General features: G+C 40.8%; 1 long non-coding RNA gene across 2 annotated transcripts; it reads right to left on the reverse strand.

The window, feature by feature from the left end:
• Positions 1 to 2,538: 2,538 nt before the first annotated feature.
• On the reverse strand, positions 2,539 to 4,241 carry LOC144384956 (uncharacterized). 2 transcript variants are annotated; one of them, XR_013451452.1, is made up of 3 exons: positions 4,039 to 4,241; positions 2,827 to 2,858; positions 2,539 to 2,688 (listed from the first exon to the last, which is right to left on the reverse strand). It is a non-coding gene; the product is annotated as an uncharacterized LOC144384956 (long non-coding RNA). The 2 variants fall into 2 exon arrangements; XR_013451453.1 differs by lacking the exon at positions 4,039 to 4,241 and having other exon boundaries at positions 2,827 to 2,922.
• Between the last annotated feature and the right edge of the window lie 5,155 nt (positions 4,242 to 9,396).

Genomic DNA, 9,396 nt, shown 5'->3' on the forward strand with positions numbered 1-9,396 from the left:
CACCTCCCTAGGGAGGCGCCCAGGGGGCATCCTCACCAGATGCCCAAACCACCTCAACTGGCTCCTTTCGACGCAAAGGAGCAGCGGCTCTACTCCGAGCTCCTCGCGAATGGCTGAGCTTCTCACCCTATCCCTAAGGGAGACGCCAGCCACTCTCCTGAGGAAACCCATTTCGGCCGCTTGTACCCGTGACCTAGTTCTTTCGGTCATGACCCATCCTTCATGACCATAGGTGAGGGTAGGAACGAAGATTGACCGGTAGATCGAGAGCTTTGCCTTCCGGCTCAGCTCTCTTTTCGTCACAACGGTGCGGTAAAGCGAGTGCAATACCGCCCCCGCTGCTCCGATTCTCCGGCCAAACTCACACTCCATCTTCCCCTCACTCGTGAACAAGACCCCGAGGTACTTGAACTCCTTCACTTGGGGTAAGGACACATTCCCTACCTGGAGTAGGCAATCCATCGGTTTCCTGCTGAGAACCATGGCCTCAGATTTAGAGGTGCTAATCCTCATCCCGACCGCTTCACACTCGACTGCGAAACGCTCCAGTGAGAGTTGGAGGTCACAGACGGAAGATGCCATCAGGACCACATCATCTGCAAAAAGCAGCGATGAGATCCGCAGCCCCCCGAACTGTAGACCCTCCTCCCCCCGACTACGCCTCGATATCCTGTCCATGAAGACCACAAACAAGATTGGTGACAAGGCGCAGCCCTGGCGAAGGCCAACCCCCACCGGAAACGCCTTCGACTTACTGCCGAGCACCCGAACACAGCTCTCGCTTTGGGCGTACAAGTATTGGATGGCCCCAAGCAAGGACCCCCTCACCCCGTACTCCCCGTACTGTTTGAATACGCGGTGTTATGAAATTTGTCACTAAAGTTGTAAAATAATCTCAGATACTTGTATGGCTAAGCAACAAATACAAGAGCTATCAGTTTCAAACTTAATGATTCATCTGAATCTCAGACGTTGGAAAATGGCCCAGGAGCAGAAATTGTATTTGAGTTATTTGATGATGTATCCAGAAACGCTCCATTTTATCTTTCAGAACATGTCGCCCTTTTAACCGTCTGTGACATCTCTGATTGTTGCTGCCTTGTAGCTTTGTAGGTTTTAAAGCCTTAGTCGGTCCCCTAATCCTTTTTTTTTGCCTCCTCCATATGAAACTGATGATTTGATTTGGATCAGTTGGAGAATATTATATTCAAACACAGCAGTGTTTTTTGGGGCAGCAATTCAATTTGGATCGATCAGGGCAATAAAACGGACTGCTTTCTAAAGCCCCGAGTCATGGATGTGTATTAATAAAAGGGAAATTAACCTTTATCCTATTGCGTCACCACTATATTGATAAAGGATATACATATGTATAGTTTTTAAAATCCTTAAAATATACACATACATATGTGTGTGTTTTGTCCGATGGTTGCAACCAATTACTTTATTTTAAGTTCAAAACAGACAATTCTTTCATTAATTTCTTTCCCTAACGCTTTACCCAGACACAAAATTAACTAAATACTTACATACATACATCTAAATTAAAGCTTGGTGTCTCTTGCTCGGGGGCGGTAGATAATCCACATTATCATTTCACTCTTCTGCCACATGATTGAAGCTCATAATTTAATACTGGGCTGACCCAATTTCATGTTATACATTGTATTAAGTGGTAGAACATGATATATATACAAAAAGCAAATATGCTCTTTTGTGCCCAACATGAGGTTGAATCCATCTAGAGCTCCTTTGTCAACCAGTAGACTAATGTTATTGCTTTTTAGGGACAATTTTTCTCTTTTCGGATTCATCAATATAGGTCCTTGTTAAATGCACCAATTAAATGACATAAGATACCTTTAGTGAAATTTTAAATCGGCAATAGACATATAAAAAAGAAAATCAATATGTGCCAAAAAGGGCCAACCTGAAGGTAACGCTGGCCAAAAAATCAAAGACCAGTCGTTGTGGGGATGTGTTTGAAACAACGGTGTCCCTCTTGTGTCACTTGCAACACACTGTTGCAGGATGCTTGGCAGCTCGCTGACATTTGGGATTTATTTGGATTGACTTGCCTGGAATAACCCAAAGATCTTCACACCTTAAAATTGAACTGAGGTAAATCTACACAGTAAAATCGCCAGTGTTAATACAACACTTAAAGAGTCAATTTTAACACTACCTCAGTGAACATATGGTCCCTATCTACAGAGTGTTAAATGTACACTGAACACAGAGTTAAATTTCCAGAGTCAATTTTACTCTGGTAAGAGTTAAAATCTTACACTAGGTGCAGTGTAGTGTAATAATATTAACTCTAAGAAGTGTCAATCAAGTTTTACACTATGTAAGAAGTAACACCCATAGTGTTATTCACATGTAACACTAAAGAGTTATAAAAGAAATAACCTTTCCAGTGTTAAACCTACTTTACACTATGTTGATTAAGAAATCACTCCAAAGAGTGTTGATTTTTAACCAACTCCTACCAGTGTTGCATATCTATGCAGGGGGAAAAACACACAGACAATTGTATCCATACTGTAATACATATTTATTCCAAGTAAACATGAAATATTGGCATCAAAAGTAAACCTAAAACATGTAAAGCTCACATCTTATCACAGTGGCAAAGATCTTGGTTGGTGCTGGATGACAGGAATGTTTTGATCAACATGATGGTATCTGCAAAGACAGCAAACTGAAATCAACATTATGATCTACAACACCATACAAGCTGACAACCTGAAAATACCCTATTTCAGCTTTAAAAATCACAAACACAACTACATTTTCGGTCAAGTACATCAACTTATTACTTACCACCAGAGCACCACAGTACATTAAAGAACAATCTGAAAGAAAAAAGGAAAATATACATATTAAGTAACTACGTAGACCCCTCCGCCGTAGCCTGACGTGCACCTCACAAAAAATCTAACTGCGAGTCGAGTTGACGTGGATCGCAAGTGCTGTGATTGGTCCGCTCACAACGTAATTTGCGGCAGTTGCTGACATTCGAAAGTATCGAAAGTGCACTTGCTCATCCAGGTCCCTCAGTGGGTGAACCAGTGTTGTAAATTCACGTCTTCTCCGTAGCCTGCGCTTCAATATGAGATTCGGCTCACCAAGGATTCGGCACCCGCAGAAACACACAGCCACACCCGCCTAGCGGCATGGGGGGAACTGCAGAGCAACGGAGAACTTGCTCAATGACGGGGTTACGCCGCCGCCGTAACGTGGAAGCATACATTAAGCTTACAGCAGCTACAGCCAAAGACATAAAGAATAGACATCGACCGCTGCTGCCTAGTGGTGCTGACGAGCCGCGGGGCCGCCAGCTTGGACCGGTCACCCGCTCCACTCAGTGCCAGCTGGCGCAACGAAGTGTCAGCGCGTCACTCGCTGAATACAAAAGCGGATGTTCACGGGATTTTGTAGGCATGACACCGAAAACATGATTCGGCGTATTTTAATATTCATAGTAGGCGTAACAGTAATAATATTCTGGTATATAATATAATAAAAAATATTTGTTTGCGCCTCAGCAGCCAATGCAGCGTCTACTATTTATATATCTATGGCTACAGCAGCAGCTAACGGGAACCGAGCCTCTCGGAGCCGCGGCACGTCCGCGACATGTCCCGCTATGCTCGACCAAATTGTGACGCTAAAGCGATTTGCTCCGGCTCAAATAGAAATAATAAATATGACTGCTTCAACGAATTTTTTTCTTCATTTTACTGAAATAAATGTGCAAGCATGACACATAACATACCAGGACAGCTCGTCCTCGCTGACATTAACGTTACCTCGTGTCGTTTTTGTTCAGTTTGGTGTTGGTGGTCAGACATGTGGCTGCTACATTTAAGCTAACCGCCGACCCGATATCAAGTTAGCCATTTGAAATTCGGTATTTGAAGACACGAACCCAACATTGACTAGAGTGGTGAATGAATACGTCCCTTTATTCTTATACAGATTCTACTGGAATGAAGAAAAACAACGGGAATAGTTTATAGTAGAAAGACTTACCACAGTATTTCGATGCGAGGAAGATGGCGATGCCAGAATCCACATTCTCAGTTTGACCGGGAAAGTTGGTGGGCGGGGCTCTCCAGAGTATTTTTTGTGATACTCTGGAAGGTATCTTGCTCTAATCAGTGTTGAATCAGGGCCTGAGAGAGTCAATAACACTGACAGAGTAAAACCTCTGTTAACTCTGATTATTTTCACCAACACTGGAAGTTTTCTGGTTCAATTTTACTCTGTCCATTGTTGGAAGAACTCCGGAAGAATTAAAATAGTTTGACACTGCCTTTTTGACACTGGCAAATTTACTGTGTAGTAGGAGGTACACGGCAGCTAATCATTTCAGTGATTTGCAGCTCAAAAACCGATACTTCAAGCATCATCAGCCTCAGTCGGCCCCCTAACCTGATCCCCCATATGAAACAAGTATAGGTTTTGGTTATTCTGTGATTTGATTTAGATCAGTTGTAGAATAGAAAATTAAAACAGTGTTTTTTGGGCAGCAATTAAATTTGGATCGATCAGTGTAATAAAACGGACTGCTTGCTAAAGCTGATGATAATAAAAAGAGGTCATTTTCAAGTAACTCCTACTTTAATGTATTATTTTTCTCTCTTGGTAGAAAAAGAATCAATGTATAAATCTGTATTTGTTCCCTGACAGGCACTGCAGCTGTAATTACACTTTTTCTCATTCTTTTCCCAGGTTCATCGTGACCCTCTATTCTTCTATGGCTGCCACACGGGAGACTGAAAAGGCTCAATATCAGTGACTAGTAACTCCCTTTATCAAGGTTGTAAGTTTTTATTAAAGCTACAATGCTGGACAGTGTCAGATGATTTGGAAAACACAACCTTTTTATTTTTTACCATGTCAGTCTTTTTGTGAAGAAGAAATAGATATTTAGACTTAAAAACTCATCACAAAGGCCTTGGCTGCTGTAATGTCAGCTATTTTTGGCCGGTATTCCTTTGCCTTTCGTGTGTTGGAGTAGAGAGAATGTCTGATAGTCAAAATAATTACAAGCCACACAGTTGGTCTTCGAGACCCTGCAGGATTGTAAGCAGGTCATTATTATTTTTTGGACAATTTAATTACCTTAATTGTGAAATATCCACGGCTGCACTCAAATTGGGAGTGTTGGAGTTGGAGCCACCAGAAAACATGGATTTTACATTAATCAGAGATGTAGCAGAGATCATGCTTGTAATAATAACAATGGATGCTTTTTTTTTGGACAGTACGTGTTGCATCGAGCTTTTTTGCGTGAACAATTAAAATTAGGCCTTTGTTGCAGAAAAGTATGTGTCTGACTAAAGGCATACTTATTTTTTTTAACAAAAAAAACAGAAAGATGAGCGTTCAGCATTCATCTCTACCCCAAATTGTGTGTTGGATTGTGCAATAAGCCCAAAATAACTTCCATAAATCTCATCTTTTATCCCAAGCAACATATTGGAGCAGGTAAGTTAATAATTAGCTAACAACTTTCTCCAGTGTTTCTATAAAACTCCATCACGAGAGGGTATTATTGCCGAGCCCAAGAGAGGAGAATGCTTCTCTCCATTTGTTCACTCTCCTCGAGTGGAGACCAATTTTCCTCTCATTGTTTGGAAAATGGGAGTCTGGCAGTTACGTTGCAGCTGGGCCTTTTATCGCCAACCCCCTTATGTTTTGTCATATACAGTCGTGACTTATTTTGCTATGCTGAACTGTTCTTCTGAAGTGGCTTTCAAAGGGCTCTGACATCACACACCTCCAGGTCGAGACACTGCATCTAAAAATAACTTAACGCGATTTGAGATGCCGTTACTAAGTGACTCTAAGTCCTGAGATGCATTGAGTCACCACTCATGTGAATTAAATGACTTCCGAATGGGTGTGAAAAGTCTAAGCTGGAGCAGGCAGACTTTAAAGACTTTAAAAGACATTGTTTGTCCTAGAACAATAGAAAACAAGGGATTAACAGGGCTAAAGACCCAGGGATATTAGTTGGGATGAAAGAATAAACACTATGGAGCGCTTTTACATTTAGAAGAGGTTGTACAGTTCGACTCGGCTTCCTACAGCGGCCTGTTTACAGCCTTGTTATCAGGGTAAACACAGCTGCAGCTAATACAAATGAACAATGGGTAGGTTATATGTCTATAACAACCACATGTACTGGCAGTTGTTTCCTGCTAAATATAAGTCAAACTTAGCTTTAATTAACTTGTGACAAATTGGTTCTGTATTACCGTTCAGATTTTTATAGGGATGATTCATCAGGGTGAATTTCAGCCGGATGCAAGCTGAAAAAATGTTTTATGTCAGTCAGTCTTGTAAAATTGTGTTTCAGCATAGACTCTTTAGAGAAATACTAAATGGTCGTTGTGGTTGCATAGACTAAAGTATAATTGAGGTGATTGAGCCATTGTAGGAAACTGAAGGCAACTTCAGGACTATACTTATCGAAATGGGCAAATGTTAGATGTAAGGGAAAGTGATCTTGTTTAAGGGAAAGGTGTTGGCAATTTGGCCTTTTATGTTGTTCTAGTTCACTACATGACAATGACATTATTTACAGCATACCACAAATAAGAGTCCCAAATCTATTTTCCTTTCAACACTCACGGACAAACAAGCAAATCAATAAAATAACTATGTGTAAAGGCAAACAAAAATGCTTGGTGGGGTTTGTTCAAATTCAAATTTGTTCAAATATAAATATTAAAAAATCAATTTTTGGAGTGAAATAAGTGAGTTATGTTAGGATACGGATATTTACGGAATAATTTACTCATTAAAATGAGTCCCTGTTGCCCTTTGGTTTTACATGAGACATGAACCGAGGTCTCCTGGGTGAGAGTCCTGTGGTTGTTTGATTCTTCAGTCACCATGAAGCACAGTGAAGGTCAGACCTCCGACAGAAGTCGACACGCAAATTGTTTTTGTTGCTAGATTAAAAATGTTGCATAATACGTTTCATAATACGTTTCACAGTCTTTCATGGATATGAAAGCATATTCTACAGTTAAGTAGAATGAAATATCCGCATGACGCGGATTAAGATGCTGAGCATGTAATAACTGCTTGTACTTACTCCCAACTCGTCAAATACTGCAGCTTGGTGTGTGTGGCCGAGGTTGTACTATACGTTGTATGTTTTTGCAAGGAATTACATTATGTGATCCTCATATCTGGAGATTTGTTGGTCAACACATTGTCCCAAACCTTCAGGTTTTACCCTCATGATCTGTCTCTACGGGTCTGCTCCCAAATGGGTTCAACCAATCCTGCAAGTCCCCTCCAATTCCACACTTTCGTGTCGTCAAAGTTGGAGATCTCTGCTCCTCCGGGTCTGCAGGGTGCACAGGTGTGGGACTCGCCAAAGTGTCTGTCGTTGTTCTCTGCTGGTGATCTAATGTGGTTGAACATGAATACACTCACGCAAACAAGCCTGAGAGCTCGATCTCTATCTTTAAAAATATGTGCAAAATGTGATGGTCTTTCGTTTAAAATTAGTATAGAAATCTTGATTTTAGGTCTTGACTTTTCTACATTCTCCTTTCTGTCTGTTCATCCTCACTGAGTTTCGGATAAAACCCTGTTGAGCGATATAACCTTGAAAGGAAATATCTGCTGAGAAGGATTGGGGACAATTTTCACCGCTTTAATTCTTCGGGCGCCTTTTGTGCCGAATACCTCAAATGGGATATTTTAAGTTTCATTATGTTTCTGAACTAATATTGATGTTATATATATATATATATATATAATATAGATGAAACATTTGATAGGACACTGTTGCTTAGTAAAAAATACAAATAATCCCTGATCCATTTTTATAAAATTAGTGACTTTGTGTTTTATGTGTAAAGCCAGGATTAAAGTAAAGGGGAAAAAAAACAGATAATATATGACGACAATGGGGTTAAAATTGTGACAGACCGATATTCTTTACTTTATACTCTGATCTGATAATGGTTGAGATTCCTAAGAAGCTATGATGAATGTGTGGAAAGGAAAGTAAAACCATTCAGTTATTCAAAAGGTACACCACAAAAGTATTTGCCAGTTTGTCAACATGAGCGATATTTAATGGAATGCAGCCACCGTGTTGTCGGACATTTCTGAAGCTATCGACTGAAACGGATGGGACTGGAAGAGACAAGCTGCAGAGACGGCGGTAACAATTAGACATGGTACCTTAAAAGCTTTCTATTTATAGAGAGAAGATGAGGAACTGAACACAGGCCACTGTGGCTTCCTTGTTTTGATAAACCAACAATAATGCATCACATTTCATTGCTAGACATCGATGGAATGTCATAGCTGAGCGACACGTATCATTTTGATTGACTGAGCTGTACGCGGCTTAAAAACACCAGCTTACGGATGTTATCTAAAATAATCATTCTGTTTTGTCATGTCGGTGGGAAATGGGGCAACCATTGCTAAGCTCTACAATAAGACAAAAGAAAGAAACAAAGACTTCAGATCATGTTTGAAAAGTCTAAGAAAACAGACATTTTCCACTTCTCCCCAATATGCAAAGCATGTGAAGAATAAGAGTGGATAATAATATTGGAAAAAGGCAAGTTGCGGAAATACAATTTACAGAAATGTAGAGCAAGCTAATAGATTTATGACAGAAAAGAACAGAGAAAAGGGGAAACAAAGAGAAAGCGCGAGAGCATTTATTATCTAACATATAAAGGGATGAAAACGCAGCCAAGCAGTCAAGGATAACATCTGCCAGCAGCTCTGCAATACGTCGGAGGGACAGAGAAAGACAAAATGACACGCACTTTGTTTGCATATCAAACTGATCTTTTTCCTCCCATATGGACCCTGACAGAAAGCTGACATTCATCATATGAAATCTTAAAAAGGTCACAAGTCATAAGATCATAATAGAGTAGAATTCGACATTGACGCTATTGTATGGAGTTGTGCTTTGAGATGGACTGGCTTCCCGGATATAATAGGTCCCAGACACAGAGGACAGGGAGGACTCAAACGCGGTTCGGCAGGTTTCCCAAACAAAAACTACTTTATTCAAGCGGAATATCAAAAATGCCTGAGCGCAAACCATGAACCAAGACAGCCCACGACACACCGTACAACATAGACAAAGACACGCATGGTCTAAATACACTGAGGAGGTGCAGGTGATTGGACACTGCAGGAGATCCGGCACACTCACAGGAGAAAACACACCAGGGCAGGAAGTGAAGTGAAATCAAGCACACGAGAGGCAGGAAACTACAAAATATAACGTGACATATATTTATGGTGTGCTTTAATGAAAATATAGGGTAGATTAAAGACAGAAATGCTCCTTAAGCCCCTAGTCTGGCGGCCTACCTCTCTAGAGGA

Source organism: Gasterosteus aculeatus, chromosome 2, assembly GCF_964276395.1.
Source record: "Gasterosteus aculeatus chromosome 2, fGasAcu3.hap1.1, whole genome shotgun sequence".
NCBI lineage: Eukaryota > Metazoa > Chordata > Actinopteri > Perciformes > Gasterosteidae > Gasterosteus > Gasterosteus aculeatus.